Here is a 12789-nt window from a genome sequence, read left to right as displayed (position 1 = left end):
GCTAGATCGGATATCGGAGGGGAGAAAAAAAATTATCCGATACCCATGATCGATACCTATTAGGGGTGGAACGGTATATGTATTCGTATTGAACGTACGTTCTGTACGTGCGTCACGGTTCGGTGCACGGGTTCTTTAGGAACACCTAATCTGTAGCCCCGCCTTAGCCTTAGCGTCTATTTCGCTTCAAACGCTCGCTTTTATCATTATACGCGCGCGGTGCATCCTATTCGCTTTGGATGCAAGAATGGATTCAAACTGTTCAAGCATCGAACTAGATGCGATAGACGCGAAGTTGACGCTCTATTCACGTTTGGTGTGAACGCAGCAAAATGAACAGGCTGCGATGTCGAGATTGCAATGCTGGAAATGCTGTTAATTTGATCTGAAATATAGCAAATTCATTTTAAATTCATTCAGGTACAATTACCAAACATATCTCATATCTTGAATAAAGGGCGGCAGTCTTTCATTATCAACTATTGCTGTGGACTATATACTGGAGAAGTATTTGTTCTCCATTTGAGTGAGATGTTTTAATGTGGCTGATTGAGCAAAGTGCTTCCATATATTTTATTATTAGTAGTATTAGTTCAAGAATAAAATAAAAATATCGGATTGATATCGGTATCAGCAAATAGCCAAAGCTGCGGCATCGGTATCGTATTGGAAGTGAAAAAGTGGTATCGGGACATCCCTAAGAGAGAGAGAGAGAGAGAGAATGTTCTTCTAAGGCCCAAACAGTTCATACAGTTGCTTCAAATGAGACCCAAAGGCTTTTAAAGAGTTCTAGACAACCTTAAAACAGCATTTTCTTTTCAGATTGCGATATTAAGACTGTACTTGCTTTGATATGGCCCCTTTCGTGCGGCTGGTCTGAAATGATGCGTAGGCCGTGTGTCCGAAGTTTCTTCCGGGCCGAGGTAGATGATGCGATAACTCAGCGGCAGCACGTACGAAAAATGATTAGTCTTAAATTTGTTTCGTTCATGAATACACTGAACGAAGGACAAAGTATCAAACTGAGGTAGATAAAAGAAAAAGACTTGAAATAAAACGAAATTAGAAAACAAAAGAAAACCTCCGGTTGGAGTTTGTAGTGAAGAAGTGGACCTCTCTCTGGCGAAGAACTGCCCAGTTGCCCCGTGTTTTGAAGGAGCTAAAATCACGCCCTTTTACATGCCTGAACAAATCGTTTGGGAGGACATGTGGCGGTAAAACTTCTTTTGTTCGTGAAGTACATGCCCTTTGGGACGATGTACAGAGGAGACAGACTTATTCCTAATACACTTATAAACTGGTATTGATAACAGAATGCATTATTTTGTACTTTGTGTTAAGGTATTCGACATCGTCGGGTTTTCCTGATCAAAACAATACCATGAACGGTAATTCTGTGAGCTAGTGACAAAAGATACATGATTCTTCATGATTAAACGCATATCAAGTTTGATTACATACCATAAGGCTTATAGTTATAGCAATTTGTCGTATGGGGACCGTGATACACAACAAGAAATACATTTCATACATTTACAAGGACAAATTGACCACAAGTGGTCATGGAGGAGAGTGTCTCTGTCTGTGTGTGTGTGTGTGTGTGTGTGTGTGTTTGTGCGCGGAGTCATTCAGAGTTCAAACCGTGTGTTGAACTTTTGCTCTCCCCCCCCCTCAGGGGAGTTAGTATGTGTATTCGTGTCTCTTGAATTGATGAGATTAACATCAGGGTACATGGTGAGCATCTGGTTAAACAATTGTTGACTTCTTGTTAGGTGTTATGCCATTGTAGCCTGGTAATACCAGACTCTGCTACTTCGCTTTGCTTCGTAGAGAGAGTCTGGAAGGGCATAATTGAAAAGTGTTTTCTTTACTGCCTGGGGGCGCTAGTCTGAAGCTTAAAATCATTGGTTACCCGTAAGCCAATCACATAACGTTTGGTTATGGCGTGTGTTATGCGCATGCTCAGCCGCATCTAACTTCCACTGTAAACACATGTATGATGCGAAAACAAAACCATTGAGCGAAATACCGGAGTGAACATGGCCGTGAACGACTTTTGCAGATTATGTGAAGTAAATCTACGCATCCACGGTACAATCAGCGTCTATACGTCACGGCTCTCAGCCCGCCCTCTGTTCGTTGATTGGCCCGGCTGTTTTCAGGCCGGAGGAAAACTGAGTGATAGGTCGCTATCTCAGACTGAGTACAGAAGCGAAATGAAATAGAGCGGAAGTACGAAGTCTGACGAAGTCAGGCTAATGCCATTGGGGACCCCGAGGAGATCCAAAGAGTGTCTCAGCCAGAGAGGCGCCTTTGCTGGTCACATGCCTCAGTCGAGCAGTCCAAAAGGACGCTTCTTTGTTTACCCAGGACCAAAAGCGCTGTGTTTGTGAATCAGAATCCAGTAATTTAATCAAGTGGCAGACACCATTAGCTTTGTGTCCTAGTCCAAGAAGAAAAGAGATGTTTTTGCAAATTAGGATCCAGTAATTTAATCAAATGGCAGAGCTGACCATCTGCTTTGTGCTACAGTGTCTAACTTACACAGAATATACTTTGTTGCTCAGCACATGAAAATAAACTACTTCTGTGATCTCAGACTGTGTTTAAGCGGTTTATCCACTGAATGGATCTTCATGTGTCGCTTCAGGTGAGTTTTAACAGAGAAACTCTTTCCACACTGATCACACGTGTGCGGCTTCTCTCCAGTGTGAATCATCTCATGTTTTTTCAGAGTTGATGAGTGACTAAATCTCTTGTCACAGTGTGAACACTTGTAAGGTTTTTCTCCAGTGTGAATTCTCTGGTGCAGTTTTAAACCGTCTGCTGTAGTAAAAGTCTTCTCACACTCAAAGCACATGTACTCTCTCACACCAGTGTGAATTTTCTCATGTCTATGTAAATATTTCAGCAGTGAAAAACTCTTTCCACACACAGAACATGAATGCGGCTTCTCCTTCGTATGAACTGTCAGGTGTGTCTTCAGGTCTGATACACAGATAAATGTTTTGCCGCACTGATCACATGAGAACGGCTTCTCTCCGGTGTGGATCCTCATGTGTTCTTTAAGGTGTGAAGATCGACTGAAATCTTTCCCACATTTATCACAATTAAACGGTTTCTCTCCAGTGTGGATCATCATGTGTAGCTTCAGTGTACTTTTAAGAGCAAAACTCTGTCCACACTGATCACACGTGTGCGGCTTCTCTCCAGTGTGGATCCTTTCATGTGCTTTCAGACGTGATGATCGACACAATCTCTTGTCACAGTGTGAACACTTGTAAGGTTTTTCTCCAGTGTGAATTCTCTGGTGCAGTTTTAAACAGTTCGCTGAAATAAAAGTCTTCTCACACTCAAAGCACATGTACTCTTTCACACCAGTGTGAGTTTTCTCATGTCTATGTAAATATTTCAGCAGTGAAAAACTCTTTCCACACACAGAACATGAATGCGGCTTCTCCTTCGTATGAACTGCCAGGTGTGACTTCAGGTTTAATGCAAAGACAAATGTTTTGCCGCAGTGATCACATGAGAACGGCTTCTCTCCGGTGTGAATCCTCATGTGTTCTTTAAGGTTTGAAGATCGACTAAAATCTTTCCCACATTGATCACACTTAAACAGCTTCTCTCCAGTGTGAACTCTCATGTGTAGCTTCAGTGTACTTTTAAAAGCAAAACTCTGTCCACACTGATCACACGTGTGCGGGTTCTCTCTGCTGTGGATCCTCTCATGTGCTTTCAGATGTGATGATCGACTGAATCTCTTGTCACAGTGTGAACACATGTAAGGTTTTTCTCCAGTGTGAATTCTCTGGTGCAGTTTTAAACCGTCTGCTGTAGTAAAAGTCTTCTCACACTCAAAGCACATGTACTCTCTCACACCAGTGTGAATTTTCTCATGTCTATGTAAATGTTGCAGCAGTGAAAAACTCTTTCCACACACAGAACATGAATGCGGCTTCTCCTTCGTATGAACTGTCAGGTGTGACTTCAGGTTTGATACACAGATAAATGTTTTGCCGCATTGATCACATGAGAACGGCTTCTCTCCGGTATGGATCCTCATGTGAACATCAAGACTATGTTTGCGTGTGAAACTCTTTCCACACTGAGTGCAGGTGAAAGATTTCTTGGCTCTTCTTTTCATTAAAAATGTCTTTTTAGTCTTTGAGCGACTCAGAGGTTTTTCTCCAGGTTGGACATGATGTTCCTCCTCCACTTCACTCAGTTCTTCACTCTCCTCCTTCACTTCACTCAGTTCTTCTCTCTCCTCCTCCACTTCACTCAGTTCTTCTCTCTCCTCCTCCACTTCACTCAGTTCTTCACTCTCCTCACTCTCTTCCATCGGGTCTGACATGAAAGAAAAATGTATTAAAGGAGAACTCCGGTCAATTTTAACATTGAGCTCATTTTTTTGTACATTTGGAGTGCTGTCGACAAAAATCGGTGTTGCCTACACCGAGTTATTCTATTTTTAAAATTTGCACCCTGTTGACTTCAATGGGGCAAGTTTTAAACCTGCTTTTAGCCTCTTAACATCCTTGATGTGTCATTACAAGTGCACAGAAAATGTGAGTGATTCCTTCAGAGTGAACACGAGTGAATCTGACTGCAGTAGATGTGAAAGATATGTATAAAAACGATGTTATTTAAGCCAGCGCAAATACCTGTTTACATCCTGTTTTCGGTGGAAGTCCAAAGTAGTCGATTGTCGAGTTCACGCATATTGGTTTAGTTACCTATGATCACGCGCGTGAACTCAGCAATCGACTACTTCGGATTTCACCCGAAAACAGGATGTAAACACAGGTATTTGCGCTGGCTTAAATAACATCGTTTTTATACATATCTTTCACATCTACTGCAGTCAGATTCACTCGTGTTCACTCAGAAGGAATCACTCACATTTTCTGTGCACTTGTAATGACACATCAAGGATGTTAAGAGGCTAAAAGCAGGTTTAGTACTTGCCCCATTGAAGTCAACAGGGTGCAAATTTTAAAAATAGAATAACTCGGTATAGGCAACACCGATTGTTGTCGTTGTTCTCTGTATTGACAGCACTCCAAATGTACAAAAAAATTAGCTCAATGTTAAAATTGACCGGAGTTCTCCTTTAAGTACAATTCAGTACATCAAAATAATACACTGAAAGAAATACAAATTGAAAGTGACATGAAAGTGAGCCCTAAAGTAATAGTAGAAAGTAGACAACTGTTTTAAATATTATGATAATTTGCTGCCTTTTTATAAATTGATTATTTATCAGTTAAAATAGTATTAGCTTGATCTGATGTTGATAATCATTATAAAAATTTCTCAAACCTCCCTTTACTGACCATTTGTTGAAGAAAAACCCAGAACATTGTGTACCATTTCATAGTTAAACTGTTTATCTAAAAGTGATGAAGTGCTTGAATGTTTCTAACATGAATGTTCTTCAGCATCATGAATGAATGAAGAATAAACACCAACCTCTTTGTTCTTCAGGATCTTCAGTGTGTTTCATTCTGCAGGGTTCTGGATCACTCATGTTCTCACTGTCCTCTTTAATAAACTTAGTCTTTGCAGATTTCAGCTCTTCCTGATGCTCGTCTTCACTTGTAGCTGATGGGAATTTACAGCATTTATTGGAGAATTGATGTGGGAGGAGCTTCACTGACCATGTGACTGGTGTGGGAGGAGCTTCATTGATGATGCAATTGATGTGGGAGGAGCTTCACTGATCTGCCCAAAATCTAAAATATATCAGTTACTGAGTTTGTTTTTATACTAACTGACACTTCTATGCAACAAATAAATGGCTATTATGATCATTTGCAGAATGCATTTTTATAAATTGATTATATGTCCTAGACTTTTCCTTCCACTGACTTCCATTCATACGCATGTGAAAGTGGGACACCAGAAACACAAGCTCAAGCGAATAACCCAGTGAGATATAACGATCCATTCATTATTTCTATTGCTAATCCTAACATTATTCTGTTTCTTCATTAAATTACAGGTATCTAGAAATAAATAAAAGAATATAACTAATTTAAATTCTTCCAAATATAAATAATGGTAAGAAAAACAGTTAAAATCATAAACACAGAAATAAATGTACATATAGTAACCAACAAATCCCCTCAGTCTGCTGACACCAATGAAATGAGCTTTAAGTGTCCATTTACAGGAGATCTGAAGACATCAGCATAATAAATGAGGTGAAAACAGGAACTATTGTCATGAAATAAAGAGTGTTTTCAGCAGATCTGTTAATATTGATGAGCCTTAGACTATCAACACTCATTCAACAAGCCATTCAGGATCATCAGTAGATCATCTCACTTTATTCTGAGTGTTTGCTGTTAGAAACACATTATTTGAGTCAGGATACATGATAAAAGCCTGTAAAACTGCTCTATTGAAAGACAATACGGTAATCTTTCACAATATGACATGGATAAAACATCAATAACACAAAACAATGACACTCATCTTTCTCAACCACTACAGATTACAGCAGCATAATGTCCAAATTAATCTAAATATATAGTTTGATCATATAATAATTACATTAATCACTACACAGTAAATTTGAAATCCGGAAATCAACACCAATGTACTTACCGTAAAACTTCAAATAATAGCCCAGGCTTTTATTTTCCCAAATCGCCGAACTGCACCGGCTTGTATTTGAGACAGGCGTCTATTGCCTCGTTTCCACTGAGCAGTACGGAACGGTACGGGACAGTACGGTACGGTTCGGGTCTGTTAACCATGATCTGGCTAGCGTTTCCACTGCCAACAGTACCCTTACTTGATAGGCGTGGAGTTTCGATCGACGTCATTTTCGCGCGAAGAAGAACATAGTAAACTACAATGGATGACATACAGCAGATCTTGTTCTTGCTCCTCGACATGTTTGTCACAAGAAGACAAGCGCCGACATTAGGCTTTTCTCAATATCAAGTACGCAAAGTTTGTACTTGCCATGTGCGACTCCTACATGGTACAGCGCGTTCTTAAAAGCGTCACTCAGCTCGCTCTGCTACTCCGGTTATCTCTGTTAACTTACTTTGTATGTACATTTTAAGCAACAATAAAACGAAATATGTTATAAAACACCACTCTGCCTCTTTTCGTTTTCATTTAAATAAATTAAACATTATAGGGACACAAATGTGGTTCATGCGCAACGCATATTGATTATTCACTGCACGTTATACGTTATTCTATTTATAACAAAACGAAATTTAAAACACAACCCTAACGTTACCTCTTTTCGTTTAAAAAATAAAATAAAATAAACATATTCCAGGCAATATATGCATTTGTACAAATGTTGCAATAAATGTCAGTGATAATCTTGTAATAAAAATGACAAGAAACCATATTTATTTTTGTAAAATTTCAGTTTTATCAATAATAGATATAAAAGTTTAAGTACAAGAAGCTATACAATAAGAAATAAAGCAAACAATTCAGTCAAATATCCAAATGCAGCGCGCTAGATAGTCTAACATTACAAGTAAAGTTAAACACAAATAATGTTAACTAAACTTAGCCCTCAGCCAAAACGATTGACAGGGAACTCATTATATATTCACGGGACCAAAGATCGCCAGTTAGGTCTACACAAAACGAATTATATCTTGTTTAACCACTACCGTCGGAGTCAGCGACGAACGCCGAGGACTAGCCGAGGAAAGGCTCATCCAGCCGGGAAACATGAGCGCCCGCTGAACGCATGGATCTCACAACCGGGGGAAAAAATAATCATCTTTATAAATAACCACAGATTTGAGCTTTAAACAACTACATTCTCGCCTGAAAAACTCTTAAAATTACATTTCGTGATACAGTAACAGTAGTATTATATTAAACTGTATTAAAAAATGGCGCTTCTTATGTTGTCATTCCTCTTGTAGCACGCGCAAGTGATGATTCTCTGTCAACCAATCAACGTCCTGCAGTGAGTCTAGCTCCACCTTTTAGTACCGTTCCACTGTGCTAGGTACCCCAATGGAAGGGTACCTAAAAAGTGGTACGGTACGGTTCGGCATTTTGGTACCATTCACAACTTTTGATAGTGGAAACGCAAATAAATGCGTACCGTTCCGTACCGTACCGTACCGCTCAGTGGAAACGAGCCATAAATGAGACAGGCCTTAAATTTAGTGTTGAGACTTCACCCTCTGCTGCAATATACATTTAGTTTTACATTAATTTACAGAAATCAGCTGGTTGAATGAAAATTGCTGATGTTATCGGATTTTCAGTGGATATTCTCAATTCATTCACTTAACCCCCTGAGGTCGGCTATCGCGCCGGCGCGATAGGCTCGTTTTTTTCCGTATGAGTGCAAAAAAAAAATAAAGTAAAAATATAAATTTTTATCTTATATGCTTGTGTTGTACATCAGTCTATCCTGTTAAGTGTGTATTATTTTTGTGTACACTCACAATAAAAACAAAGTGTTGTGCTTTTCGCCAAATAAAGAAAAATAAACGTGATGCGAGTTCTGCCTTCTATCTTTCAGTGTAGTCCATTCTGAAACGCGTCCGAAAATGAACAATAACTCAGCGAATACTCAGTCAAACAGGCAAACAGACATACAGGCATGAAGCTTGAATTCTCTTCTCTTAAATGAAGTAATTTATATAAAAAAACAAATATTCTCATCTTGTGAAATCTGTATTAAAAGAGAGCGATTCCAGTCGACCTCATTACAACTGATTCAAATGTAATGTGACTCCGCCTACGGAGAGCGCGCGCTATTCAAACGCAAATGAATGAGGCAATCCGCGCAATCCTGTGAACGCCCCCATATCAGCTCGAGAAACACAAGTTTATTCAGATCATTACTTGTTTACACCGTCTCGCAGCGCTGTGAGGAATAACAATAATGAAAAAAGTACCTCAGAAGTGCGGGTATATCGAGGAGCGAGCTGAGGAATACTGTAAGTTTTTTTTTCTTCTCACGTGAATCGGGTTTCTGTTTTTGATGAATGAACGACAGAGATGCGCGCTGTTTACCACAGCTCGCAAAAAGACAGTTTAAATTTAAATTGCGTTCCTGTGTGAATGAATGATGATGTTTTAGCAAACTGTATTGCCGTACTGAGTTGAGTAAAAATCGACAGAAATATGTTGAAATAAAATGTAGGCTATTTGTATAAGCAACGTTTTAAACTGAAAATTAACATTTATATGCCCTAATATTTCATAAAAACAACGTTACAGTCAGGCGTTTCTGTTTGTGTATGAATGTTTCGGTTTTAGCAAACTGTATTGCTACACTCAGTAAATATCGACTAAAATATGTTGAAATAAAATGTATTTGTATAAGCAACGTATTAAACTGCAAATTAACATTTATATTTCTTATAATAAAAATGAAAGACCTATATTACAGACATATGAAAGACAACATTTCGTTGATTAGTTTTGGATAGATTATACATTTTTAATGTAAAATATCTGCCACCTCAAATAAGCTTTCAAATAAGTTTGCCAATATTTGCTTATGTTAAATATAATATGTTTTGTCAAAGATAAAGTTATCAAATAATCAATCAAATCCTTAACTTTGAAATATGTATGATAAAATGTATACTTTAGTTTTTACAAAGAAAGATTACACTTGAATTGTTGTAATTGTAACCTTTTTAATAAAAAAAATATATTTACAAGGTAGATGTAAACAAACTATTAAAAGGTAAATATAAGCCTTTTCTTTAAATAACTTTTATTGTGTTTTATTATTGACAAATTTGGGGAGAGGAAAAATATTCCAAAACTGAAAATACAGTATGAGAATTAACTGCACAATTACTAGACATGTTTTCCTTGGATATTATAGGCCAAATTGCAAGCCCAATATGTGGAAAAATAAAAAAGAATTGAGATGCTTCCAACTGTTGCTCTTGCATTCTTGTGGCTCAGTGACTCACCTGAATGAATGGCTAATTAAGTATGCGGGCCCCATTGTCTCCTCAGGTGTGAACTACTACATATACATGACCGTTGACGCCCACTCCGCATATGGCCTTTCCAAACAGAAAGTGCTTTGCAAAATTCAAATCAATGTATTGTGTTATGTGAATGATAAGGCAGGGTGATTTTCACTTCATTTTGAAGAAAAAACACTAGGCAATGACATCTTTTAGACAAAAGTCTTATTGGCACATATTTAGAATGTGTTTTATGGCCTTATTTCAGAAACTTTAGTTTTTAGTTTTTTCAATAACCATGCATAAACATTATTCTCTCAAAAATGCAGACATGTACATTCTTGTTGCTCACATTTCATGGTAGCCCTGTTTGTGCTAAATAGTGTGTAATTTTTTTTTTTGCCATTAATATGTTTATAAGCAACTGAAAAAAGCAAAAATGTCAGGGCATGTCAGAACATCTCAAGGACCCCAAAAACACCTTAGACCCCAGAGGGTTAACGGACGCTCTGAGGTAAAGCGTTCAGACTGCATACTAAGAAACGATAGTATTTAATTGTACAACTACAATCATAACATAGTACAGACATGATCTTAATTCCATAATATCCTTAAACATAACAATATTGCTGGCCATAAACTGACAAAATGCGCGTCTGGTGTGCAATACCTCGAGTTGTCATAGACGCGACGCGGCGTTAACTCTCTCTGCCAGCATTGCTTGCGCTAACAGCTCCGCCCAGATGCGCAGGGCTCTCTTGCGTGCGCAATCTGCTCCATAGAACTGGCTTAAACAGACGATCTGACGGGTTTTAGAAGATTAAATACAACCCGAAACTAAAAAACAGACCAGGGGCTCGTTCTTCGTACGTCGCTAACTCAGTTAGCTGGATTTGATTGTTGACGATTTGGCATGATCTTGGATCGTTTGGTTCTTCGAAGCTCATCCTGGACTTGCTGTCATAGCAACAGATGCGCAAGCTCAAACCTGCTCGGGAGCAGGCTTATTTCATGTAAACAGGATTAGATCGCGGCTTCATAAGCGGAGCTGATACGGGAAGTCCAGCGCAGCGCGATAGTGCACTCTCTGAGATGTTTTTTTTTTCTCTCGTGACTCGTGAGATTGTCGTTTACATTATTAAATTGTTGGAAACGCACATTTATTTTCGACTTGTCGGAGTCTGGCTTTAAATACAGCACAAACTGTTTGCATTGCCCTAAGATTATTTGCGAGTGGCTCTTTCCTTTACACTATTGGAGATGCGGAGAACTTGATGGAAAGTGCTGTCTGTCGTGTCATTTGGAGTTTACCTGGCGCTTTTAGGTTTAAAAAACAGTTGTTGTTTTTTTGGCCATTTCCAAGCCACTTAAGACCCAATGTTGTAAAGCAGTTTTTTTTAAAGCAGTTTTTTTTAGGCTATCATCTTTTTTTATGAAGATCATACAATCATGACCATGCCGATTACAGTATGTCACTCAGGCTTCACTAACGTGATTGGTACCATAGACTATAGGCTGCCATCAAGGCCTCAATGAAGGGGATTATGTGAACAGAAAGGGGGATTATGTGAACAGAAAGGGGGATTATGTGAACAGAAAGGGGGTTCACAATGTAAATGTGCAGCCCAGTTACAATTGGGATTCTTAATATTCCAGATTAATAATATTATATCAAATAAAAAAAAGGCAGTTGACTAAAATCTTCCATAATCACAAAAGTGAAAGCAAAATGGCCAGGATCTGTGCATGACTTAAGAATTTTCAGAGATTCACATTCCTGCACATTATTTGAAAGTGGTAAGGAAAGTTCCACAATTAAATATAAAGCTCACTGTATTACATACACTTATTGATCCTAACAGAACTGCATTTTTTCATAGGTGATTATGACATGTTCCTGCAGACAGGTGTTTTATGACCCCATTCCCTGACCCAAACCAGTTACAATGCAGCTCTAGCCAGGACAAGGGCACACAATAAAAATGAACTTCAGCTAACTAAAGGGAAGATTTCAGTGTCTGAAAAGTCTGAGGGTTGCACACCCGACAGGGCCTGTGACATTGTTGCATGTGCCATATTACACAACATTGCCAAAAAAAAAAAAAATCATTAAATGTTTAATAAAAGACAAATATGCTTAGTTCTTTGAGTTTTATTTCAAGTGTTCTTTGTAAAGAAAAGCCAGTGGTCTTGCCAGTGCCTGCAACAAGAGATATTAGACACATGCCTCATGCAACAAATAAAAAGGAAAAGTTGGCTATATACTGCCCACCTGTAGGCCCATGTCTCCTCTGTCTGTGCAGACTCTTCTGTAGGCCTTTCTATAGATGTGGAATCCTGCAACTTATATTGCAGCCATAAAGCATACAAGTATAAATGAAGTAAAGTTATTTATGCACTTGCAGGTAGGCTAGTTCCTCCATATGACAGTTATCTGAGAGGGTTTATTCACTGTCCAGTGCAATGGAAACAAATAGACATTACAAAGTCTTATACTTTCTTTCCTTTGGAAAGTAGAAAATGTCCACTTACTGCATATATTTCAGCCACCACTTTCTTGGGAACAGATACAAGTGTTGGTGTGTTATGTAAAAGTGCACAAAAGAGGAAAACACAATGTCATTACAATGAACTACACTCAGGAAAATGTGATCAATATTTTTACATTAACATAAGTTTATCAGTTTTCACTTTCACAAGTCAAAGCAATTCATCATTACTTTTAATGCGGCCTTCATTTAATGCAGCAATATTTGTACAATTATTTTACAGTGTAGGCTACTAAGATCTTTTCTTTTTTTCAGCCTTTTTCTTGGTTGCTTTTATAAACAGACAACCATTTATTTAA

Source organism: Scardinius erythrophthalmus (assembly GCF_964197995.2).
Source record: "Scardinius erythrophthalmus genome assembly, chromosome: 1".
In the NCBI taxonomy this organism is placed as follows: Eukaryota; Metazoa; Chordata; class Actinopteri; order Cypriniformes; family Leuciscidae; genus Scardinius; species Scardinius erythrophthalmus.
Note: the sequence above shows the minus strand (reverse complement) of the source record.